Below are 27,369 nucleotides of genomic sequence, written 5' to 3'. Positions count from 1 at the left end.
AATTTCCCTGTGTTTGGCTGTCTGCTTTGATATAACTGAATGCTAAATCTGCACCTTACTTGATGATGAATGTGTAGTTTTGATGACTGAATAGAGTTAAACACTAGACTCATCAAACATCCAGTTTCAAAATCTCAAAGCAGGTCCCAACCATATGATTTCCACACCGAAGGATGTTTAAACAAATTTAAACTCATACATATACATATATACATATACATACAGCAGAGCATAGGAATTAATCTATCCCTTTCTTGATTTTTTAAAAATTTGCCATTTTTAGCAAATCCAAGAAGCAGTAGATCATAGTGGGAAGTGCCAGGCTTTGGAATCAGACTTGGATTCAGACCTGGGCAAGTTAACTTCTCTATGTTTCATGTTCCTTCACTGATCCAGGTCTCCACAGTACAACAGCACAGGTATCCCTCCCTCTGGCCTCCCAATTCGCTTCTCTTCTTCTAGCATTGTCTATGGGTAGAACTGAGTGCCAGGTTTAGTGTTCTCTAGTTATTCCCCTCCTGGGATTCAGAGTGAGTATTTCTTGCTTCTGATCCCTGGTTAGGGTTGCTTATTAGCAAAAGTTTGTCTCTATAGGTTAATACCGGGGGATCCCTGGGTGGCTAGCAGTTTAGCGCCTGCCTTTAGCCCAGGGGCGATCCTGGGGTCCCGGGATCGAGTCCCGCGTCGGGCTCCTGGCATGGAGCCTGCTTCTCCCTCTGCCTGTGTCTCTGCTTCTCTCTCTCTCTCTCTCTCTATCATGAATAAATAAATAAATAAACTTTAAAAAATAAAGGTTAATACCTATAGCAATGGGACCAACTGTTCTATGGAACAGGGCTAATTATTAAATCTTAGTTTCAGGTGGACATGTGCCTGGGAAGTAATGAAGGAGTGTCACCTGGTTTGGGGTTTGCATCACTTCCTGAATTGCTGTGTGCTCCTGAACTGTGCCTGTTGCCTGACCCTGACATGTCATAGTCCAAAGACAAAAAAGCTGGAAACTCCAGTGGCTTATTCCTCTTATTTTATATCAACATTTCTGAATGCTGTAACTCACCAGGCAAAATGGGAAGGTTTTAGCTGATATTCTGAAAAACATCCTCGAGCAGGATGAAAAGGCAAGTTTCTATCAAGGACACACACATAATTTATATCTTCGATTATCCCACTTTCAATTTTTTCTTCCTAATGCCTAGTTGCCAAAATTAACATCAACCTCTTTCCAATACGTTACATGAGAAAACTTCAAAAATACGTGAATTTTTCATGTCTTGCAAATTCATGGTAATGATAACAAAGCTCGTCTTTTTACAGCAATCTGATATTATCCTTTAGTCACATTTTTCAAGAAGCTGATTTCAAGTTTCATGGCTGAAATTTTATTCTTGGTCTAGAACAAATTACATCCTAGAAAACAAACTCAAAAGTTAATCACTTTAGCAACCTCACCAAAGAAAGAAAACACAAGTATGAAAGAAAAATAAAATTTCCATTACCTACTCATTTGAATGACTGAAGTTATCAATGTCAGAAATGAAATGCCGTCTGCCAAAGCCTCCTTTCTTCCTCAGATGCTCACCTCCTAGTTTTGGCTCTATGAACTCTAGAATGTTTGTTCCAATTCATTATTGTTACACTGTTTTGAGTTTTACATTTTCACCTTGTTTCCAAAAAAAAAAAAAAAAAAAAAAAAGATATGTGGGTGCTTTCTCTTTGTAACTGTATTTTCTAAGTACAGAGTTCCTTTGCGCACCGCTAGCTCTTCATCAACTATGTCATGTCGGAGTTTCCAATTTTATTCATTTTTTAGTCTGCATTTGCAGTATTCTTCTAGAGTCTGCAAGTAAAGGCTTTCTGTTGCTTATATACATGAGGTGCACCTTGGATGGATATAAGATTTTTCTATTTTAATTTTTTCTATTTTTCTATTTTAATCTTTTCTTCTCAAAACTCTATCTAGCTCTATTTATTTATCGTTTATATTATTTGGGGGCATTTGTTGTATCTGATGCTTTTTTTTTTTTAAGATTTTATTTATTTATTCATGAAAGACACAGAGAGAGAGAGAGGCAGAGACACAGGCAGAGGGAGAAGCGGGCTCCATGCAGGGAGCCCAATGTGGGACTCGATCCCGGGACTCCAGGACCACGCCCTGGGCTAAAGGCAGCGCTAAACCGCTGAGCCACTGAGGCTGCCCATCTGACGTTCTATATTAGATGTCTCTATTTCATTTTTCCCTCTGATGATAGGGAGAGTCCTTTCAGTACAACGGTTTTTCTTCAGGTTGGGAAGTACAATTCTCTGATAGTTTCAAGTGTTATTTTTCATGCCATTTATTCTAATATCTTTTTTAGAAAAATTATTTCTAGATTGTATTTTTGTTGTTCTCTCTATCATCTTCTTGATGATAGATAGACCATCTTCTGGTCTCATCTCTTTATCTTCTCTCTGAAATGTGACTGTTTCCAAAGCTGTATTTATCAACAGTTCCATTTTATGCAAATAGACTGTGGGTTTTGATACTATTTTAATTCTACAGTGGCTGTACCCTTTAAAACTTTGCCTTAGGGCAGCCTCGGTGGCCCAGCGGTTTAGCGCCACCTTCAGCCTGGCATGACCTGGAGACCCAGGATCGAGTCCCACATCAGACTCCCTGCATGGAGCCTGCTTCTCCCTCTGCCTGTGTCTCTGCCTCTCTCTCTCTCTCTGTCTTTCATGAATAAATAAATAAAATCTTAAAAAGAAAAAAACTTTGTCTTAGCTCGCTCAGCCATCACCTTATGTCAAGCCCTTGTTTTATCATTTTCCTTTTCATTGTACCATATTTTATTACTTTAAAAAAAAAAAACAGAAAATGTTTTCTACCTAAATGCATTTCTTCTGTTTCCTGGAGGGACTCTTCAGCAGTAAGCTCTTTACCTGGTCCTTCATGCCATGTTTGTGTCCCTCATGTTGCAGAAGCTCTTCAGAGCTCAATGGTGGTAGTTACCTTTTCTTTTGCTTACTCACTCTTTAATAAGGACCAGCCTATCTGGGCTATTCGATCAGTACACCAAAACAACCTGTACCAATTGTCCTTGGCTTTCTTCCTGGTTTTTCTGAGCTTCAACAAGGTGTTCCTTTTAGAAATTAATCTGCAATCCTGAACAAAATTAAGGAAAGAATTGTATTACTATTTCAAAGCTTGGTCTTGGTAGTTGGAAGGGATATGTCAGTAGGGATGGGGTGTAGAGTTGAAGGAGGACAATTTTTCCCTGTCTGGTTTTCTTTCTTAGTTGGTTCCACTGCACTGTAGACCAGCTTCCTGTCTTTTTCAATTTGGCCTAATCTCTACTACAGATACAAAATATGGTTATGTCCTTGTGCATCTCCTTCATGATGCTGGAGACTTCCAGTTGAAAGGGTGCATTCTGTTTCATATCAGGGATGCCTCTAGCTTTAAAAAGGTTTCTCCTAGGCCAGGGTTAACTGGCCACAGGGACAGGAAGTTCAGCCCCAGGGACACACTGGCCTCGCTCCCTCTCCAGCAAAAGCTGTATCTGGTTGCTCACCACCTGGAGCAGTTGTGAGTAAAATGAATGTCATCTTTCAACAGTACAGCATCACATCTAGCTTCTCCCCCTTTGGTTTAGGGGATTCCTCTTCATTTCTGAAAGTGCTGTTGCGTGTTGGAATTAGCTCCTGACTCCACTGACAAGCTGGATTTTGAAAACTCATACTACCCTCAAGGTGTCCGCTGCTTTCTCTCAAAGCCCTGCTCCTGGAAACTCACCTTGCTATTAATCCATGGTGGTCAGAGGCTCCTACTACAGTGATGCCTGATTTTCCAGTGTGTTCCAGGACTCAGCCAAGTCCTCTAAGTAAGGCTTTCTGGAACATTTTTCCAGAGCTCCCATTCCCAGGACTTAGTTTACTTATTCTCTGCAATATTGCCCCATTCCCATGGGAAGAGGATTTGTGTATCAGTCTTTGATATTGTTTTAAATACACTATATCAAACCTTCAGATCAAAATATTGTGAAAAGGGTTGTCACAGTTCCTTAGCTCAGATTCTGATGAAAGTTTCCCTTTTAAAATTTTTCTTTGGCCTTTTTTGTTTGGAAGCTTCCTTGTAGTATATAATTTCATAAGGTATTGTAAACATCCTTATATTATGGTCTTTAAAGAATTCATACATTCTTTTTTTTTTTCAAGATTATATTTATTTATTTAAGAGGGAGAGAGAGACAGAGCACAAGTGGGGTAAGGGGAAGAGGGAGAAGCAGAGCTCTTGTTGAACAGGGAGCCCAACATGGGGTTCCATCCCAGGACTCTGGGATCATGACCTGAGCCGAAGTTTAACCAACTGAGCCACCCAGGCATCCCAGAATTCATACATTCTTCCAGTGAAATGTTTTAAGAAGTTTACTTAGTCCAAAGAATTCAATGCTATTGTTACTGGCTTTATGTAATTTTAGAGTTGAGAAGCTGTTGCATGAGTGATACAAGTTTAAAGCAACTACTATGGTTATCTTGTTCTCTTTTAAAGCTAAGATGACTGTAATTTAGAGTAAGGTCAAGCCACAGTGGTCTTTGGTGACCTGGCCAACACTCAAGCCCAAGTGTCCTGACATATTCTCTGTTTGTTTTCTACTATGATTTGGCCTCACAACCTTTCGCTAAGATCAAATATGCACATATTCCCTCTAGATCAAAAGGAAATTACTTATTTTGGCAATGTCTTAAATTAACTATGAACTTATTAAAATTTTTAAAAATCATACTACATTCAAAACTATTGTTATATTACTGTATCCAATCACATGATGGACCAATAAAAAAATGGATAGAATAATGAGACCTAAATGGCCTGATTATGTCTATGCCTTGCTTTCTATGGTGATGAACATGGATTATCCTTTACCAAAGGTGGATTTTTCTGGGCAGCATTAATGTAAAGCAAATTAACTCATGTCTGATTTTTACATCTGGTGCTACTTAGCTGCCTCCCCTAAGGCTTCTTTGCCAGGTGTTTCAGCATTAGAGCTGGAATCTGTGGCCATGCCAAAGGCATGCTGTGCTTGCAGCCACAATATCCCATCTGCCAGTTGTCTAAATGGAGTTTTCTTTCTGGAGACATCTGCTTGTCACCTGACTGTTCTTGTGTAAAACTTTTGTGCCCGCTGCTTGTCTGTGGCTTGGCTGAGGTACCACACTGTAATCAAACCTACCTGCAGAGACAATACTCTGAAATGATACTTTATAATTATCTTATTTAATCTTGCAGCATTTGGCCATGATGGCTACTCTTTCTTTCTTGAAACTCAACTCCTCTGATATCCCTGACATCTTTCAGGTCAGAGAGGAGCACAGGATTCTGGAATCATACCGCCTGAGTTAATTTCTACATCAGTTTGCTTTCCCCACAATAACACTGGGTAAGGAACAACCATCACTCTTGATGGATTACAGTAAGCATTTGTTTCTCATTCATTAGCTAGGATGGCTCTGCTGATCTCAGATGATTTAGTCACAGGTCTGCACATACGCTGGGGGTCTGCTGATCTAGGCTGGGTTTGCGAGGCGAGTGCATCTCAAACTGCTGTCCAGCCAGCTGTAGTCAGAAGTCAGGTAAACTCCCTGCACAATCATTCCAGGAAGCAAGCTGAGGAGGCTGGCAGGCTGGGAGTGATGCCAGAAACACAAGAGAGCAAGTGGAAGCAAGGCATGCCTCTCAAGTCCTGGGTTGGAACAGGTACACTGTCACTTCTGCCCACATTCCTTTGACTATAAAATTCAAGTAGCTGAGCCCAAAGTTGAAAGGTAGGTAGGTACACTCTGCGTCCGCAGTAAAAACTAGAAAGTCACATCGTAATGGGCACGGATACAGGGAGTCACACACGTGTGTCGTCAATAGCTTCATCTACCCTAGAACCCCAACAGGCCTGTTCTCACCTCTGTGGACGGGATACATTACTTACTTTATTCCAAATTATCTCTATGTTTTAGAGATTGTTATTAATAATGATAATATCCTCTACCTTATAGCTTTGTGGTGATGATTGGGTAAAAAGATGCATGCAAAAATATTAGGATATGTGCTAGCATATAGAAAGTGCCAGTAAATCGAGGTGACAGAGGTAGTGGCATCACTCCTGCTTCTTTCCTATCTCCTCTGCAGCCTACTCTTCCCTGACCTGATCCTCACCTACGCATAATTCCCAAGCTTCCAGCCCGAGGCCATTTCCTTGCTCTCCCTGAACGTACTGCCTGGGTGACCTCTTTTATATCCATAGTAATCCATAGCATAAAACCACGCCGAGGGGTGCCTGGGTGGCTCAGGTGGTTCAGCATTCACCTTTGGCTCAGGTCATGATCTCAGGGTCCTGGGATCAAGCCCTGCATTGGGCTCCCTGCTCATCGGGGAGTCTGCTTCTCCCCCTCACTCTGCCCCTCTCCCCTGCTCATGCTCTCTCTTAAATAAATAAAATCTTAAAAAAAAATGCCGATTATCTCAAATCTCCTACCGAGGCTTCTGCATAAGGCCTCTAAGCATATATCTTGTGTCCTATCTTCCTTCTTGGTTTTACTTTACCTACCACTGCACCTTTCCTGGAACTCACACAGCACCTTGCGCTCCCAGTTCTCTGTGCTTAGGCAGCACCTGACTGCTGTGCCTTCAGGGGAATAAAAGAAGTCTGAGTCAAGAGCCCCCTCATTTGCCTGCCAGCGACAGAAATCAAAACAATCGCTCTTGAGATCCACCTGGTGCTTTCTTATTTTCCACAAGCCTGTCACATAACCTGATCTGACTTTCACCTCTCTGCAACTCCTCTGAAGAAGATAGTCTATCCTCACGATCCACATTTAGGTTGCTTGTATTAGGACTGGTTACGATTCCTCTTAAAATGTGAACCTGGGGGATCCCTGGGTGGCTCAGCAGTTTGGCGCCTGCGTTTGGCCCAGGGCGCGATACTGGAGTCCCAGGATCGAGTCCCACGTCGGGCTCCTGGCTTGGAGCCTGCTTCTCCCTCTGCCTGTGTCTCTGCTTCTCTCTCTCTCTCTCTCTCTCTCTCTCTGTGTCTATCATGAATAAATAAATAAAACTTGAAAAAAAAATGTGAACCTGCCACGGAGGAGGAGGAGCCAGGCTTCTGACAGCACCCCTCATTGGTGCAGACTGGCCCAGCAGGCCGGGCCCAGCAGCCAGATGCAGGGACTGGAGGGCAGGGCTGGGGCATGGGGGGCAAGGGGGCGAGGGGGTTGCTGAGAGCTGCACGCAGAAAAGTCCGAGGTGGAGGAGGCCGTGTGAGTGCCCAGGTGCTGGGGAGCACGGCAGGAGAAAATGAAAGAACCCCCAGTCCTCCTGAAACTTGCTGAGAGCCAGTTCTGGCCCTTGGTGTTGCCCAAAGAGGAGCTTGGAAGCCTCTGAGCAGCTTTTAGTAACAGTCTCAGTGGTTGTTTCTGTCAACACCAGTCAAGATGGGAAGAGTTAAGGGAGATCTGCATCTCTCAGATTCAGGGTGAGAACAGCCATTTAAGAAGAAGATTAAAATTTAGGGCTCCAGGGTGGCTCCAGGTAGTTGAGCACCCGATTCTTGACTTCGGCTCAGGTCATGATCTCAAGGTCACGAGATCGAGCTGGTGTTGGGGCTCTGTGATGGGCGTGGAGTCTGCTTGAGATGCTCTCTCTCCCTCCCTCTCTCTGCCCCCCCACCCCTGCTCACGCAAGTGCACACACACTCTCTCTCAAATAAATAAAAATAATAATTTTTTTTTAAAAAGACTAAAATTTGAGGCTTAGAGAAATATTAAGGGATTATAAGAACAGTGCTTGTGAGTACTTGTTAAAAGTTAAAATGGGAACCGGTGGAGTAAGTTCCAATTCGAGAATACTTTACGGCAAAGACAGAGCACCCAAGGAGAGTTGGAGGTGTACGGAAGAAAGGCCAAAGCATACCTTTGTGAATCCAAGTTTCCTTGTAACCACCCAAACACAAATCGGGGTTCTCCTGCTGTTCTGGCATGGACTGGTGCTGGAGGCCTCAGACAAGCACATGAACCTCACTCTAAACAGCTGCATTTTATTCTACGCCTAAGGTCTCAAGGGGCATGTAGCCGACAGGCTCCATCTACCTGCTCTGTAGACCTTCCATCTTATATTCTAGAACTTGTTCACCAACTTCCATGAAATCACAGTTCAGAGTAAAAGAAAAGAAATTCTTCTGAAAAGATACGTAGACTCTATCTCTGTGGCCTCAGGGTGGCAAGGAATATATTTTAAATGATAGACATCACAAACCATAAGTGAAAAGAATGACAGATTTGTCTGCGTTAAAATCGGCAACGTTTGTAAAATGAAAAACATCATACAACTCACTGGGGATCTTATGATCAGCATAAGCTGATCTGTCTGTATAAAACACAGCTCTACAAAACCATCTCATTGTTTCAAATTTACAGATTAACTTGAAGTACCATGCCAATAATACTTTATAAACATTATATAAGCTCTCCACTTATTTATGTATTTATGTTTTAAAATTTTTTACGTATTTCTTCATAAGCTCTGCATCATCCCTGGGTATAAAACAAATTGTGTTGCTACTATAGATATTTTTGAAATATATTTTTGAATTGTCAGTGGTATAAAGAAATTCAACTGTGTACATATATGTAGTTAGCATTTTTAGTCCTAGCAGTTTCTCTATAGATTCTTTTTTTGCTTTTTTAAAATTTTTATTCATTTACTTATTTTTTTGCATAAGCCTCTTATCTGTTAATGTCTTTCCATGGGAAATAATGAAGCTTCCCTCCATTGTATCCATTTTCACTATCCTCTTGAATGATCGCTCCTAATTTTGTTCACTGAAGCCATGTACCCAACTAAATTTTCTAAATTCCTTTGTAAGTAGAAGTGCCAAGGATATATAGTTCTGGCCAACATATCATCAGTAGAAATCTTCTAGGGATTTTTTAATGTTTTGAAAGGGACAGATGCATTTGGTCTCCTTCCTTTTGCCCTTTGTCCTTCTCCTTCCTGCCTGGAATGTGTACATGATGCCCGGGAGCACAGCAGCCACCCTGAATACATGAAGACAAAAGTCCCACATGCAGAATGACTTTTCTACCATCGGTAACATTTCATACCTCTGTAAGAGTCGGAGACTTGTCTCCTTCTAGCTCACTTCTTAGGTAAGAAAAAGAAACCCACATTTGGTTAAGTCTCTATACAAAGTTTAAAACAGGGGGCTGAACAAATGTACCTTCAATTTCTTAGCTCTTTCATTTATTTCATTCTATTCTGGGCTTTGTTTTATTTTGTTTCCCTCTTCTTAAACTGGCTCACATCTCAATCACTTCTTAAGATGAATGATGAAAATCGCTTTTCAAAGGTAAGTCCTTTGTCCACTTATGAAGGCAAACAGTGGCCATAAGCTGTACAACAAATGCAGAATTTGCATGAGTTAATTTACTGATTAAGAATTTAAGATAGCTCAATATAATTATTCCACTACTATTAAAGAGGATTCAGTGGGATTCATTTATTTTTAAACACGAGCCAGTAAGAAAAGCATAACAACCCTTTATTTTCTATAACATTTAGAAATGAATCATGTTTGCATCTATCTGCTTGATTATTGATTTGCATAAAACAGGCAGTACAGCATAGTGGTTAGGAGGATGGGTTTTGTATTGTCAGCTCTGCTTTGATTCCCTGTACTGACACGTCCAACTGTGTGACCTTAGACAAGTCACTTAGCCACCACTTCCGTGAGGATCTCAGAATGTGGCAGGGCACACACAACATACCAGTTATGATGGAATATAATGAGTGATAGGAATAAGGTAAAGCAGGACTGAAGATTATGACCCGAGGTTTGCTCAGAGCGCTGTAGAGGAAGTGATGTAGGTTTTGGAGCCAAACCAGAACCGGAATCACTGCATTAAAATTATTCCACTGCTAACAATATTTGGCCTTGGTTTTTCTTATTCCTCTATATTTCCCATGCCTCAATTTTAAATGCTACATTAACATTTGAGCTACTTTTGTTAAGGGTTAATCTTGATTTGCGCGGGATGGAGTAGGTTCTACAAGGAAAAGCAAAGAATATTCCAGTTGGAAGAAGATACTGATTTTACTGATTTTGGAGTCTTGGGCAAGTTATAGGGCTCTCTGAACTTCTTTTATTCATTTATGATTAGAATTTTCTAACATTTGCTTTGACTACTTTGTAGGATAGTCAAAAGGCCAAATAAAATAATTCACATGAAAGTTTTTCTGTAGCACCACTCAAATGTCACATTTCACACAGCACTTGGCCCTATGATAGGTTTATAGGATATTCTCAATAAAAATTAGATTACTGAGTTCTGGATCTTTTCTTGTTATGTTAGAGTTAGTTGCCAAAATAACTCATCTTAAAAGTGTAAAGTATGGGCAACCCTGTCGGGACCCCTCTCACTTCTGAGAGCTTTCTGTATTATTTTTTGCTTAATAAACTTCTATAGCTTTACAAAAAAAGAAAGAAGAAAGAAAGAAAGAAAGAAAGAGGGATCCCTGGGTGGCGCAGCGGTTTGGCGCCTGCCTTTGGCCCAGGGCGCGATCCTGGAGACCCAGGATCGAATCCCACATCGGGCTCCCTGCATGGAGCCTGCTTCTCCCTCTGCCTATGTCTCTGCCTCTCTCTCTCTCTGTGTGACTATCATGAATAAATAAATAAAATCTTTAAAAAAAAAAAAAAAAAAAAAAAAAAAAAGAAAGAAAGAAAGAAAGAAAGAAAGAAACTGTAAAGTAGCATCCTGAAATGCCCAATAGGTTTGACCTCTATGTTTTCTGTCACTATTTTTATTCTGCACTCTACTTTCAAGTTACAAGACATAGGACATGGAATGTTAGAATAATCCCAAATTCCAGCTTTTCAAGGAAGTGAAAATGTCTTTACCAACTCATCTCAGCTACATTTTAGTTCCTTAGGAATTAATCCTATTTCTAATGCAGGGTCAACCAACAATTAAAATATCCAGTCGGTAACTGTTTTATCAACACCGGTTAACAACTGAACTCCACTCTGTTATTCTTTGCTTGTAAAAATATTCTCAGCTCTTAATTTTCTCATATGCTGCTTTGAGGACTCCTTTAGCTAAATATAATGCATCTATTAGGGATTATCATTATTACCCCACCTCAGGTTAACCAACGCTATTTGTTCATAGTAATTATTTAGTCTCATGAAAGCTACAGTTTATATACATGATAGAATTTCCTACCCATGAGAATTATTTGCATATGAAATTATCTTCAAAGTGAAATGTTAGTATCACTGAAGCTTCTATCCCATAAACCAGCCTGGGACTCTCCTCAGTCACTCCCTGAAGAAAATAACCTCGTATAAATCCTCAGAAAATGAGAGTAAAGATACTACTTGTGTTTTTTACATCTCCCACTCCAGAGACAATTAGGAGTAGAGTATGGAAAAGGAATCTGTAAGTTGTTGACCATGGATGATAGTTCCTTACAGAGGAAAACATGCTAAGGGGCTAATAAGATTTCAAGTAGATGATTCTCCACCCTATTTTTAAAACAGTCAGAATCAATTTAAATCACTCTATTATATACAGATATGAATTGTTCTACTGCTTCTTTCTTTATAATGTCCTATCTGTCTCTTTCTGCTTTTATTTTCCAATCTCTTGTTCAAACACTCATCCATTCACCTCTCTATCACGGCCTACAAAACCTGCTTCCTTGCCCTGCTTTCCTTATGTTAATTCTGTAAACCTCTAATCTATTTGAAATACTATTACAGATGGATTTTTCTTTTAAAAATCCATTTTAGGGGATCCCTGGGTGGCACAGCGGTTTGGCGCCTGCCTTTGACCCAGGGTTCGATCCTGGAGACCCGGGATCGAGTCCCGCATCGGGCTCCCGGTGCATGGAGCCTGCCTATGTCTCTGCCTCTCTCTCTCTCTCTCTGTGACTATCATAAAAAAAAATTTTAAAAATCCATTTTATTATGGCACTTAAGTTTAAAAATCCTCAGTGGCTCTCTGTTTCTAGCCTGGGATTGAAAGGGAATAAGGAGTCAAAGGTGACTCTGAGGTTTGAGCGCCTAGGTGGGAGAGGGGTGTCACTAACACAGGGAACCCAGGAGAAGGAAGACACGTTTGGGATCAGATGGTGAAGATGAAGGGGACAGAATCTGAGGGACCTGTGGGACACAGGGAGCAAGTAGGTTAGCACTCAGAACTGTTGCTCAACAGACAGAACTGAGCTGGAGCTAAACATTTGAGAGTCATCCTGATATTGAGAATTATAAAACCACACACAGAAAAGACTGCTTCGGGAGAGTGTATAGAGTGAGAAGAAAGTCTAGGACATACCTCTGGTATTATTAGAACACTTCTAGTACCTGAGGAGTTCACATATGGAAGGAAAATCAATTTGGCAGAACTAGAGCCAATGGGAAAAATTGTGAGAAATCCAATTTCACCCCATTATTCAGGAGAAATGTGCATTAACTAGATCAATGGCAGTCATTTCCCCAGCCTAGGAGGCCCAGGAACCTGGGCTGAGTCACAGTTTATCACTATGTTGTAGAGAGATTACCTCCATGAAGTAAGGAAGCTGATCACACAGCTTCTCGAGTTCTTTCAGTTCTCAGATTTTGTGATTCAAGTATGTTTCATTTTCCTCTCCGTCTGTAAACACCTTGAGCATAAGGATTATTCCTCAGGGAAGTGTTGGGCATGAGGTGGATCTAAATAAGTATCATTTATCATTTAGACTTTAGAAAGCTCTGTGAAATTAGAGTAGCAAATATTTTCAACCATCCTTGTTTAAAGAACATTGAAAACAGGAGGTAGAAGTAAGATGAAGGGATTGGTGGGGCTGGTGAATGAGAGAAGAGGAGGGGACGGACAGCTGAAGGAGAGAGAAGAGCCCCCACAGAAGGGGGGTTTGTAGCTGTTGGCTTTAGAGTAAGGACTTAGTTATTGAAGAAACAGCATTGTAACATGAGTGCTGGGAAATAGTTTAACTGTCTAAGCCGCCTCCCTTGTGATAGTCTGTGGGGGTACCTAACATAGGCTGCACAGACAGTACACAAACACAAGCACACACAGACACATGCACACGCATTTGAGTTTCCCCATTTCTGCCCCTCAATAGTCTCTCTATCAAAAAGATAAGAGTCATGTTAAAAGAAGGTATCCCACATGCTGCTGCTTTCAACCCAAACACAAACCAAAGCCCACATGCGCATAGACCTGAAAGCTGCAGAGAAATGTAGAAGGAGGAGACTGCAACTCACTGCCTTGGAGAAGCTAAAGGCATCACAGTTGGTGAGTACTTGGGAGGAGGTGGGAGTACAGGCACCAGGCAAAATGACATCTTCGATCATCACCTTTACTTACATTTGGTGCCAGAATGAGCAGTTGGTTCTTTGTGAAAAACCTCATTACTGGAAGGTGTTCCTCTAGTTGTTTTAATTGAAGCATGCACCAGCTAAAGCAACTTACAGTTGGAAAGGTGTGTTCTCCTGTTTTTCCTATGTTTAAAGGGCCCCATTAGATAGAAAGCATAATTTCCCTTGTGTTGTGGATTGTAAACGCTGCAAAATGGCTGCTTTCCTTCCCTGTCATTGCTTCGTTTAAGACAATTATACTCACTAAAGCAAACACTTATGTCCTCAATCTTTCAGTGCAAAAATATTCCCTTTGAATTGGGTCATTTTGCATGTGTCTGGCAGCCATTTCCAGGGCTCAGCCAGTAGCTCATTTCAAAAGCAAATGATAATTTGCAGATTCCATGCAATGGAATTGAAATTAGTCTTGTACGTCCTAATATTTTGTACTCTGTCTGCAGCTGCCAAAGATGATCTCCTTTTCTTGATACTGAGCTAAATTGGGCTAAATCCAATTCAACAAATTTATGGTAATTGCATTCTGAATGGTTGTTTAGAGGAATACCACACCATCTTTTTGGAAACCTACAGACAATGGGTCCCAACCCTTCCCTGTCCTGCAGTTGCCAAATGACTGGGAAGGAAGTAGATTTCCTACAGAAGAACAGGTAGTCTCCGTTGCATCACGAACCCTACTGTGAACAAACGACATTCTTGGTGGATTGGCTGTCACTTCAAAATATATGCACCTTGTGACTAGAAGTGATGGGCAAGACTGTCAGGTGACTTTGCTTATAAATCAATTCCTTAGAATGGTAATGATCTCAAAACCATTGGCTATAACCTCAAAGAACTGGAATCTGCCCCTCCTCTGGCCCCCAAACAATTGAAAAAGAAGTAGCGCCATACTCAACCAATTCTAGCTCTAATAATATTATTCATAAAAGTCACCTTTAAATAATTCTCACTTTGTACCAGCTGCTGTTACAAGCACATTAAATGTACAGACATTGAATCCTCACAAAGTCTAATAATATAGGTACTTTTCCAACGGTCCCTCTATTTTACATGTGGGGACACGGAGGCTCCACGTGGTTACAGAAGTTGCTCAAGTTCATCTAGCTATTAACTTGTGGAGTCAGGATTCCAACAAAGGCAGCGGGGCTCTAGCAACTCAGCTCTTGACCACTTCACTGAGGTTACTGTGATTTTTCAGTGTCTAATAATCATTATTTGAGAAATGCTGCTTTAAATCTTACTTCAAATATCCTTCTTCTTATTAAGGCTGCTGCCCTGTAGGCATAATTTCATTTAGTTCATCTGTTTTTCTCTCTCCCCCTTTTTACCTTCTATTAGGTTTGCAGTCAATGATCGTTTATCAAGCACCACCATGTCCACAGTTCTTTAATAGACATGAGACTACTTCACTTAAGCAAGGAGCAAATTTGCACACATGCTTCACACTTATTTCTTTGGCAATTCTAGTAAAAACCATATTTATATCACTCGTAGGAAGTTACTTCAAGTGTGCCTTCTACTCCTTTTTAAAAAAACTCATGTTTTTATACTTCCTTATCCTTTTTTTCTGAACCTTGTCCATCTTCCCCACTCCTCTACTCCAAGTCACTTTAACTCCTAGTTATTTGAGTTACTGTTTACCAAAAGTCATGGATGGTTGTGTTCAGGTGGAATAATTATAGTAACTTCAATTTGTCCTTAAGATAGACACTTTCCATTTTTCCTCTTAATAATAGCTTCTAAAATCTTTAAGTTCATTTAGTCACCAAGCCAGCCTGCGTAAATGTTTCTCTATCTCCACTGCCACTCTGTAAGTACAGACTTACTTCACCTGAGCAAATACAACAAACCATTAACTAGCATCTTTACATCTAGTTACATCACTCTAAGCCCATTTTCCACCCAGCTACTATAGTGATTTCTCAAAAATACCCATCTGGGCTGCCTGGCTGGCTCAGTCGGAAGAGCATGCAACTCTTGATTTTGGGGTTGTGAGTTCAAGCCCCATGTTAGGTGTAGAGATTGCTTCAGAATAAAATCTTCAAGAAAAATACCCCTCTGTCTTTATCATCTTACGGTCCAACATGCATGGGATAAAACCTTCATTCCTTTTGAGGGGGTTGCTGGCCTCATTCCCCGCCTCTTATGCCTTCCTCACTTGCTGCTTCCATCCTCCATGTTCAAAGCTATCCGCTAGCTCTTACTCTTCGCTCTGCAGAAACAACTGCCCCCCTTCTTTACCTGGCATCAACCTGTCACCTTTGCACAGGCAGTTCCCAGAGTATTTCTTCTAGGATGCATTGGCTCTCCCTCTTAAAGATTCTCTACTGCAGACCACTCCCACTGGATTAGCTATTTCCTTCTGTGTTTTCCCCAGTCATGCATTTACTACACTGATTCAAAATGATGTTTCTTTCTTCAGTATATCAGGTCTCGTTCATTAGGTTATATTCACAATCAAGGGCTTGGCTCAGAGGGGATGTCCTAAGGATGGGGGAACTGAACTGGAACTCTCCCACATTTTTTCAACAAAGGAGGAGACCAAAGGTAGACACCACATTCCCAGCAGAGGTTTGATTTTTGTGGAAGGAAAAAGGAAGACTGGTTTTAGTGTCTCATCAGACTCTGTAATTTATCATGCATTTTAAAACCTCACTTGCTTTAACAAAACTGTTACAGGACTAACTCACCCAGAGAAGGTAACAAAAGGATGATGCCAGCGCCCCATTCTATGTAAATTTAAATTTCCGTTTGCCAGGAAATGTGAGTGCTGATGCTATTAGAATCAGAGTCCCCACTTTTGCAGTTCTCCTGCTGGGCTTAAGTGAGCCACAAGTAGGTCAAGTGTCTCACTCCCTGAGTCAATGGCTCTGCCTGAAATAGAATGCAGATGAATAAATCTCTTCTCTCAAACACTGCTCAGACAAAGCCAGCATTTTTATGTAAGACCAAGCACAGCTAGAAATCAATATGGATGCCAATGCACCTGTTGAGAAAAAAAAAATACTTAGAGCAAGGATTTATGATGGAGTGAAGATAGGAACCTATTCCAAGTAGTTTTCAAAGAATGTACTATCAATATTAGGAAAAAATAATTCAACTATAGGTCTTTGCCTATGAGAATAAACCCGATCCATAAATATGACTTAATTCATCTTCTACAAAAAATGCTGCTAGGATTCAGTTGCCAATATTTAAAATACTCATTTATGTGATGCTTTTTAAAAATGCCATGACTAAGGTGTGGATGTGAGCTAAATTTAGTTCACAAGAAGTAAGCAGAAGTTGGCCTTCCATGATCTGGTGCATGCCTCTCTTTTACCCTTATGTCTTATCACATTGTAGCCGCATGACCTTGAGATGCCAGCCACACACCAACCCTTTTATCATACCACTCCATCTTGCCTCTATGCCCCAGCTCATCCTGTTCCCCCTAGTTTTTGTTTGTCCTTATCCATCCTCTGTGCTCTCCTAATGCTCTCTACAGCCCATGGTTACCATATCCCCCTGTTCATATCTGGAGACTTTTTTGATTGTCATAACTGGACGGGGAGGCCACTGGCCTAAGTGTGTGTGTGGGGTGCTGCTAAATAGTCTACAGTGCGTGGGTCCAATTAAATAAATTCAATAGTGCTGATGTTGAGAAACCCTAACTTAGAATGTGTGCTGCAGCAAACAAACTGAGTTAATGTTTGAGGAAAGAAGGAAATCTTAGGCTAAGGAATGTGGTACATCTGGAATAATGACCCTCAGAGGAAGAATTCCTCTGCCATTCTCTCTCTCTGTTTTTGTCTCATCTTTCTTGGAAAAAAGCCTGCCATTCTCCTACTTAGTCCAGATAGAGTGTAGAGCCTACTACTATATAACCACAGCTTAAAATCTACTCAGTTCTTCGTTAACATGTGCAGGGAACATATTTAGCATGGACTGGGGCTACTGTAACAAACTAGACATAAGGAATTTGTTTAGCTCTGCATATGCTGGTTCTGGTTTGCAAGTATGAAATTATTTTTTTTTTAGTGGATCCTAGGTTTCTATAGAAAGTATAGCATTGTCAAAACTATCTAGCATAATTAGATGCTCAGCAGAATGAAAACTCACCAAGAAGAAAATTTATGAGTGTTAATACATCTTCAAACTGAAATGATCTTAAAGGATTATACAGGCCTCCCCACCTTGCATGCTTATTTGAGGATCAAAGAGGAAAATGGAAAATTTACAACAACCTTGCTAACAGAATTCTGGGTTTTAAAACGTCCTTCGAGGGTGTCTAATTTTATTCTGCTGTAAAATGGCTTCTCAGTACACAAGAGAGAGGAACTGTCTCTCTACTGCCCCTTCCTGAATTTAATTCTTAAGTCCTTGCAGGCCATGAGGACACTAGCAGATACCCTGTAGTTCTGCATCAGCCATGCAGGAAATGGAAAATCCCACAGACATTAAAAATGCCAAGCTGGGGTGGTGTGGAGGGTGGGGTTATTTGGGATTGGGAGGGGAGGGAGAGAACCAAGAATCTGAGATGTCTTAAACTGATAGAACTGCCCATCTTGCCCCATCTGCTTCTTTCCAGTCCTACTTACAAAGGGCCATGTCTCGACCTGGACAACTTGTAAAAGCCATGGTCTAAGAGGATATGGGAGGTCGGGAAGCCCAGCCATTTGCGATCCAGGTTTTTCTCTAGAGGGAAGTGGGAGCACTCAATCTGTTTGCCTTCTTCCAACATCAGTTACCCAGTTAAACAAGACTGGTACATCTAAAATTTGCCAAGAGCATAAAAATTTCAAGTTTCAGTTATCATAACTAGTGATGGGGTAAAGGTAAAAGAAAAACTCTAAAACAATGGCTCAATCTAATTAATATTACAACAGAGCTCTAGAAATAGAAGTAAATGCCTACATATGAAATTAACTCAGGAACAAAAACCAGAAATGTGGTGCCCAAATTTTGCATTAAGAGAGAAATGACAACCTAGTCGAATGATGATATCACTAAGAGAAGTGAAATTCCTGGAAGAATGTGAAGACTTTGCTTTGCTTTTCCTTTCTTTCCATCAGAGAAACCTAGGTTAGTTTTCTGACCTCAACTTTTCTAGCTACTCTAACTAGGATTTTGTATTTAGAAATGAATTATTGTACAACAAGATTCCTTGCTGATATCACTGTTAATGGGAGCGTGTCTTAATACTTCCAAGTAGAGGGTGGCATGTCATCTTTTCCAAAAATGCCTGTTAGAGGTATGTGGGCCTTTCATTACTACATATTTAGTGTCCTTAGGCAGGAATATGCCAGGTTTGCACTCTGTTGCTGCCTTTTTTCAACATGTGTCATCTAAAGGAGTGAGTGAGTCATGATTACACCACCTTCAGACTCCTGGATGGCTGTGCATTCTTGGTCTTATACTCACACTGCCAGGCTGAGGTTGTACTTTTTTTAGCTTTAAGAGGTAGGAGCATCTGCACAATGACACATGGTCATTTTCCCTGTCCACTAACCTGAATTCCATATAACATACAGCAAAGTATACATTCCACCACCAAATGTTTAGTAAGACTTGGAGATATTAAAGCATTATATATACTGATGCTCTTTGCTTTGACAGAATGATGTGCAAGATCGGTATGGAAGATTTTTCTCTGGGTAGTTGGTAGACTCCGCATATAAAGAATTTGAGTGGACTGACATGTATTTTTCTTGAGAATTTTTTTTCTTTAGTCTACTTAGCATGTCATACATGAATAGAGTGATTATGTTATTTACTATCCAATAAGAGATGCTTTTGTCTGGAAAAATGTTCAAGTAGAAGGGACACTTGGACAACAGACACACACCGAGACTGCCCCAGGCAAATTGAAACTGTAGGTCATCCAACATGAGAGCAAATGGGCTGGGAGACATGGCACAGTACTCCAGACATGTATTTTAAATGAGAGGTGTGGCAGGAGATTGCATCTTCTCCTCAACAAAGGCACCAAGTTTTTTTGTTTTGTTTTGTTTTTTGATGAAATCTATACCTATGAATTGTTCTGGTTTTGTGGCTGAAGAAAGAGTGAAGGTGACAAATCAATGGAGCCTGTAATATTTGTGCTTACTTTCCAAAGCATGGGACAACGCTGCAAGTGTAAGAAAGGTCTTTAGGCGTATTTGAGTTCAATTAGCTCAACTGAGGTAAATGTTGAAAGATGAGACAAAATAAATATACTCTCAGGCCTGAAGAATTCATTGCCAACTTATGTTCCATGTCAAAATACAAGTGAGATTATAATATTGTCTTTTAAAAATGATTTTATTTATTTATTCATGAGAGATCCAGAGAGAGAGGCAGAGACACAGGGAGCCCGATGGGGGACTCCATCCCAGGGCCCTGGGATCATGACCTGAGCCTAAGGGAGGTGCTCAACCACTGAGCCACCCAGGTGTCCCTAATCTTGTCATTTTTAACCACCATCAACCATGGTATTATCAGTGAATTCTCTCATTTCATTCTATTCCTTTTCACAGGACTTTAAGATGTATCATCAATCTAAAACCCTATAAAACGTACTCTACACTTACTATAACCTGCAATCATAATGTTGAAATTCTTAGCATCATGAGGACTTTACTTGGAGTACTTGAAGATACATGTGTTTTTACCTGCTTTCCCTATGTTGTTAAACTTGTTGGATGGCCAGTTGGTACTGTTTAACTGACTTCAACATTTTAGGAACTGAACCATCTCTAACTTTAGTTGGAAGCTGTTGGCCTCAATCAAGCCCCTGGTGATAATCCTAACCAGCCCTTGAGTGGGTTGCGTTCTATCAATCTAACCAAGCTTTGAAAAATTTGTGCTCCATTTTGAAGTAACTAGTGCTTCCCGCTGCCTGTTTATAAGCCACCTGGCAGATGACAACCTTCTGCATTTAAAAACTTTTCATTTCTCTGCTAGATCATAGTAATTTTTAAGGTATTTCATGTGGCAATTAATGAGTGACAATTTTGAATGAAATTCAACCACAGGTGGTACCATAATTGCAAATATTTTAATAGAGGCGGCAATACATGGGCAGCTACCTTCATATACAGTTACACTGATACATGTCCAGGCAATTAGCACAAAGGACAATTTCTATTTCCGGGAGCTGGCAGGTTGCTTTTCATTTAATTATGCAATGAATACCTGATATCAAAAATATGAAAATGTTGACAAAATACATCCATAAATCAAGAGACTGTAATGTATTTGGCTGGTTAGTTTTGCAAATGGACTAAAAGCCACCGAAGCAGCAAAATGGCAAGAATTTTCGCTGTGACAGTGAAAGTAATAATAAAACAAACCTTCACGCCTCAAACTTTTTGTAGTTTTCATCCTGCTTTTTAGAAGCCAGAGTAATTTCACATAGTTGCCTGTGTTTATTTTTAAAAAGAGGGGCTCTGAAAGACTTCATGGTGTTTGTCTCTGCAAGGTAGCCAAGCCAGTTTTAAAACAATATGTTAAAAAGAAAAACTAACAGCATATGAACTACAAAAAGGGATGGTGTATGGGTCAATGGATATTATAAAGAATGTGGTAGGGCCTTGTGACCTGATGAATCAAGAGGATAAATCTGCTCTGGATCATCACCTCCCTTCTTCCAAATGATTATATCCATCTGGTTCTCATTATCTTCCCGGGACTTCCTGCATAGTCCATTTTCATGAGCTCTGCCTGGGGCTTCCTCCCTGGTTTCACAGCATGTGTGCTGAGCTTTGCAGACTCACCCCCGTCTTATGTATCCTTGCATGTTTTACAAACTTAGAATGGCATTTGGGCTGCTTGGCTCCAAACCTCACTTGGCGATAATGACAACAGAGTTGCTGCTGGAGAACTATTGTGAGCTCCTTGTTTGCAGTGGAGTAGGAGGTGGCACCTGCTAGGCAGGACAGCTCAGGGACCATGAGGACAAGGAGGCACTCCCCCACATTTCTATTTCTAATGAGGCTTTCTCATGCAACAGAGCCTATCAGAGCAGAGTTCTCTGCCCCTTGCTGTGCTCACCAAGTATTACATGGATGTTCTAAGAGGAGCCAACTCTGGGTTGACAAAGAAGAAAGAAAGGAAGAGAGAGTAGAGGGAAGGAAGGAGGGAAAGAGGGAGGGAGGGAGGGGGAGAGGAAGTGGGGAGAGAGAAAGAGAGAGAATAGAAAGGACAGGAAAGAAAAATGTAGCCACCTATTTAAAAATCAATTCTCTTTATGTAATCATATGAAATCTATCACTCTGGAACTTAAGTGCTTCCACATACCAAGACTGTACTGACATATCAGGTCCCAATAGCCAAGAGCAGACACCTTTGAATAAAGATGTCCTGTGACAACTGCAGTGTTATGACCTGGGTCCTAATATCATGTGCATCTCAGCAAAGGCAACCAGGAGACACCGAGCAGTTTTAGGCACTGGGTGGCATCAGGGGGAGGTTGGAAGCACCAGTCAAGTTGAAGAGTGGGCAAATCTAAACTGGATTAAATGAATGCAACTCTGTCTTTATCTAAAAGTGGAATAAAAACTAAATGCAAACATGGAAAGAAGGGGCCTCACTCTGTGAGACTGGGGTGCACTAGACACAGAGAGAGGGTTAGGCCACATGGCAGACTGGATGGGGAAGAGGCAAACAGCAGCCTCACGAAGCAATGAAGGAGGTCTGGGGTCAAGGTGAGGAGAGGCCATAATGGGAAAATTTAAATTCTCCATCTGAACAAAACCTCATGAAGCTCCCAGAACTACATGGAGTCATAAAAAAGTGCACAAGCACATCCCAGCAGTGAGCAGTCTAGTTTATCATCCCTTTTAAATTTTAGACACTAAGTGTCTTCGCAGTTAGAAAGCCAACCACCACATTTGCACAGGACTCACTGGAGTTATCCTTCCTTGTCTGGGTATGCACCTAGTTGCATGCATTTTTCACATGACTCTAGTTTATGCCACAACATGCTGCTTTGCCTCTCCACACCTATGGAATGCACTTGGCACTTCCATCTTTACAGATGAAGATAACTACCCCTGTAGGGTGATCTGCCAATTAAAAATTAAGGAGAAAATGGTAATTAGAATCCAAGACCTGACTTGTCTTCTTTTGGCCCTGCCTACCGTGTCGGGCGGTGCTCTTCACAGTCCTGACATTTCCAGGATTTAGTAAATGGTGATATTTAAGTCTCTCGGACCTTGAGGAAAGAACTTTCTAGTTTATTTGTAGAGGTTTATGGCAGACTAGGAATGACCAGGGCCAGGTGTGTTCTCTGAGGTCACACAACATGGCTTTATTGCTGCTATCTGAATGGGGCTGTGTCTGTCCCTACTTTTTTGTTTCCTCCCTTCCTTGCTTTGTTCTTTTCTTACACTTAGACACTCAGGAGAACAAGAAGATGAGGAAGAGGAAACACCTTTGATGCTTTTCCTTTGAAAATTCGCAGCGGTGTTAAGCTCTTTACTCCCCTGGGGTTTGCAGGGCTAGGAAACTGTGCCTTTGGAAAGGGCAATCCACAGGGAAGCATCCACTGGATTCTCTGGTAGTCCCTTGACAGGCCACATAATTGTGCTGCAAATCAATATGTCATGCCCCTAACTTAGGCAAGCTCACAGCGTGTGAGAGAAGTTCCTGTGAGGAAATGCTCTCTCCAGGAAATGGAGCTGAACAAGCCCACTGAGAATGAAGAGTGCGCATGGCAGGGAAGCTGCTGGTCTGCTGTGAGCAGTAATGACTGCAAACCCAACCTAGGCCTCCCTGGGGGGAGGGGTAAGATGCTTGGACACCTGGACACCCGGACACCCATCCAGCTGCTCCACACTCGTGCACTCAGAACCTGCCCTTTGGTGTGAAGGGTATGTGCTGGGCTCTGCACTGAATGACTTCTATTCCCTCTGCTGCTTTTGATGGCCATCATCTTACGTTTCCCCCAGGGTAGCTTCAATTGCTCTCTTGGTGTGATCATCTTAATTTCACTGATTCTACATTGAAAATAGGAAATGCTTTAGGCTTTATTTGTTAAAAAAAAAAAAAAAGCTTTTTGATTCTCAACATTTCTCAACATTTATTTGTTTTTTTTTCCATGGGCAGCCACGGCATTTAGGGGGGGAAAAAAAGGTGTAGTTGGATGGCTAGTGGGTAACATCAAATTAAGAGACTAAATCATTTTTGAGACACTTACTCCATTACTACACTCTCTACTTTGTTTATTAATGTGAAGTTAATTTATTGGCTTTCCTAGCTCCCAACATACGCATAACTAACAGGCACACTGTTCTGCTTAGTGCGAGAAAACTATCAAGTCAGATATTGCAGAGAATTTGCAAAGGATAATCAAACACAAGGTTATAGAATGGGCTAAGAGATTCAAAAGAAGAATTACTAAAAAATTGTGTAATTGAAGAAACAGCAGCATATTTAAAGGACTCAGTATGCTTTTCAAATTATAGCCTTTGAAAGGTCACGGTGGAATTTAACAGACTTGTCTCAGACACTAATGTATTACATTTGTGCAGGGCTGGTTAGGTTTCTAGCTGGAAAAGAGTTGGTTCATGTTGCAGTTCTGAGGTGAAGCAGTTGGAAGCCAATCCCATGAGCACACGCCAACAAGTTCTACCGGTATGGGAATTGTTGTGATAGCCTACATAAGACCTATCACAATAGACAGAGGAGCAAGTCACTGACAGCAACAAAACAAAGCCAGACCAATCCACAGGATCGTGTCAGTCCACGAGAACGTTTCAAAGGGTTCATATGTTGGGGTTTTCATTATTTCCCCGTGGAGAGTGGTACTGGCAATCTTCTGGAGGTCGGTGCTGTTCACAGAAAACCCTCAGTGTTACGTGGAGGTGAAATATTGCAAAACAACTGTCCTACGAGGATGCGTTCCTATAGTCGGAACCTGTTTCAGAAGGGATTATAAGAGATTAAGTATTAAAAATAAGGAGTGTTCAGTCCCTATTTTCCTCTTATCAAGGAGCGGTATCAAATAAAACTGGGCTTTACATTCTGTTTCTGCCACTTACAGTGTGGCCTTGAGCAAAGCCCTTAACCTCCCTGAGCCTCAGTTATTCTCATCTATGAAATGAAAATAATGTTTCACACAGTCATGAATTTAGCAGTTTCAAATCCATGATCTATGCTCAACATATAAGAGTATTTTTAAAAGAAGCTTATATTCTCGGAGTGCCTGGGTGGCACAGTCGGTTAGGTGTCCAACTCTTGGTTTCAGCTCAGGTCAGGTCACGATTTCAGGTGCTGGGACTGAGCCCTGTGTCAGGCTCTGTGCTCAGCTCAGAGTTGGCTTGAGATCCTCCCCCTTTCTCCCTGCCCCTCCCGCTCCCACTCGTGCTCTCTCTCTCTCTCAATAAAAATAAATAAATCTTTTAAAAAATACACAAAGCTAATATTCTCATATATTTCTAAGTAAGTTCTATGAGTTAGACTCAATAGACATGACTGCACACTTGTAACTACCGTGAGGTAGTCTCAATTCTGGAAACAAAGATGAATAAGACACAGATTCTGCTCTCGTGAGTCTGTGCTTCAGTGCAATGGAAGAACGAGGCACAGGAAAAGATGAGTGCCACAAGTGAAATATAAACAAAGATGCACTGGAACCTTGATCAGGGACCAATTCGATCTGATGGGTGGGATTGGAGAGGACTTCACTGAGGAGGTGGCGTTTCAAGTGATTCATGAGTAATGGATACGTATTTTTCCCTAGTTCAATTTGTCAGCTCAACTTATTCCAAATCACTTTGTCATGATAATTACGATGGCAGTGAATGGCACACCCTGGATTCAATGTTCGTTTTGGGAGAGGAGATAGAAAACATGTTCCTTCTTCCCTATATTTCGTCTATTTAATCACTACAACTTGTATTGATTATCTAAGAAGTAGTCTAGGCTTGAAGAAAGAAGGCTGATCTACAAAATCATCTTTGGGAATAGGAAAGAAAAGAAACAAAAAAATTCCTGATTCCCATCCAAGATACACTACTATACACTAATTTTATATTTCCAGCAGTCAAACACTTTAAAACAGCAATTTTAAACATTATTTTAAGTAGTAAATTAATAGAAAGGCAAGGTGGTAAACGATAATAGCTAATATTCACACACAGCCTACTATGTATCAGGTGCTCTTCTATGAACTTTATATACATCAATTTATTTAATCCTCACAATAGTCCTATGAATTAGATATCATCATGATGCCCATTTCATTGCTGAGGAAACTAAGGCATGAAAGGATTCAATAACTATGCCTAAGACCAGAGAGCTAAGTAGGAAAAATATTGGTTAAAGATGGGGAGATTCTTAGTTTCTGATCTGTTCTAACTATATCTAGATAGGAGACCATGGATCAGTCACCTACATTTGCATGGGAAAGTAATTAGCCAGATTCTCTGAGTTCTTCTAACTGTGCTAAAACTACATGTAATCTTCATTTCAAACGGATGTTTCAAATATTTTCATATTTATTTAATATTTTAATCTAAAGTAATTAAAGGAGCTTCTCAGCTTTCTTTGATTTCCTGTTTTATATAATTAAGGACATCAATTCAAAGTAGTTTTATGTTAGGAAAAATTAGTATGAATTCTAGGTGGAAAATGGAAAGAGGAGGAAATGGAGAAGGCACTTATGACAAGGAATATAAGAGTCATACCTATTAACTTTTTTCTTGCATCCCTGGTCTCATTCTCTCTCTCTCTCTCTCTCTCTTTTTTTTTTTTTTTGAGAGAGAGTGTGTGAGCAGGGGTGAGGGGCAAATGGAAAGGGAGAGAGAGACTCCTAAGCAGGCTCCATGCTCAGAGTCTGACACAGGGCTCAATCTCATGACCCTGACATTAGGACCTGAGCTGAAATCAAGGGCCAGGTGCCTAACTGAGCCACCTAAGTGTCCCTCCCTGCTCTATATTAGTGTGCCTACAAGTCTTCCTGCTTCAGGATGGCCCCTTGGATGAATTTTTATACTCCAATATATTAACATTTAGGTAAAGAATCTTAGCTAACATAGAACACTATGGTCATGTCATACACACACACGCACACACACACATATACCATTTTTTAAATTAGGTCCCTATTTTCACTGGTCCTAAATAGGCAAGTTAAACAACTGTATTTTATATTCTGTAAGAATGAGCAATTCAAACAGAGGTCTGAAGTGGACAGGTAAAAGATTAGGAAACATTAAACAAATACCTAAATCAAAATGGCGCCGCCCTCTCTTCTAGCCATTAGTGGAAGGAAGGGTTCACTTCAGTAAGATGGAGGAAGAGGACAAGGGTCACCTGAGTCTGGCTGCGGCTTTGCTGGAAGCCAGCTTTCCTGCACACTGGGCTGAGCAACACAGCCTCTGGCTTCCCCACACAAACTGTGCTGTAAAAAAGCAGCCCAGAAATTGATGGGCCAGATTCTCACTCTGTGTGACTCCATGGAAGTCTTTCTCACTCGCTTTGTGAAACTTCAGGCGCATCCAAGAGGCAGGATTCTCTTCAGAACTTTAGAATAAAGCATTGTTTGAAAACAAAAGGTTGGATTTGGCCCTAAACTAATATGTGAGATTTGGAGAGGAAATCTAAACTTGCCAAGGGGCAGGATTTCTTGCCAGCCTGTTCTGAAAAGCCTTCATTTTCCTTAGCTTTACAAAGTCATCTGTCCTTTACCAAGATAATAATGTTGATCCAAATTTGTGACATTTTATGTTTGGACAAAGCGTCCCTTCCATGGCCTACCCCTACCCTTAAAATGTACTTCCCCCTTAAGCAATCCAAAGGTAAGGGAGGGAATCCTAATCCTTTCCTGTAATCTTGCTGTGTTCTGTCTGGTCTTCTAAAGACCATTCTCCCCATTTATAGCCTTCATATTTTATACTCTTTCCTACTTTTCAGCCCATTTGGAATAGGCAAGCCAACCGCCCCTTCTCTTTGTGATGCGCTCCTGTTATCCTCTCCATACTCTCCATTCCTGGTACACTTC

General features: G+C 40.9%; 1 long non-coding RNA gene across 1 annotated transcript; it reads right to left on the bottom strand.

Annotated features, from left to right (window-relative positions):
* Positions 1-2,760: 2,760 nt before the first annotated feature.
* LOC112660319 (uncharacterized) lies at positions 2,761-26,872 on the bottom strand. Its single transcript, XR_003136844.3, has 3 exons — positions 26,593-26,872; positions 9,246-9,417; positions 2,761-3,142 (listed from the first exon to the last, which is right to left on the bottom strand). It is a non-coding gene; the product is annotated as an uncharacterized LOC112660319 (long non-coding RNA).
* Between the last annotated feature and the right edge of the window lie 497 nt (positions 26,873-27,369).

Source organism: Canis lupus, chromosome 2 (assembly GCF_003254725.2).
Source record: "Canis lupus dingo isolate Sandy chromosome 2, ASM325472v2, whole genome shotgun sequence".
Taxonomy (NCBI): Eukaryota; Metazoa; Chordata; class Mammalia; order Carnivora; family Canidae; genus Canis; species Canis lupus.
The sequence above is the reverse complement of the archived record's forward strand: the minus strand, read 5'-3'. Positions and strand labels throughout refer to the sequence as shown.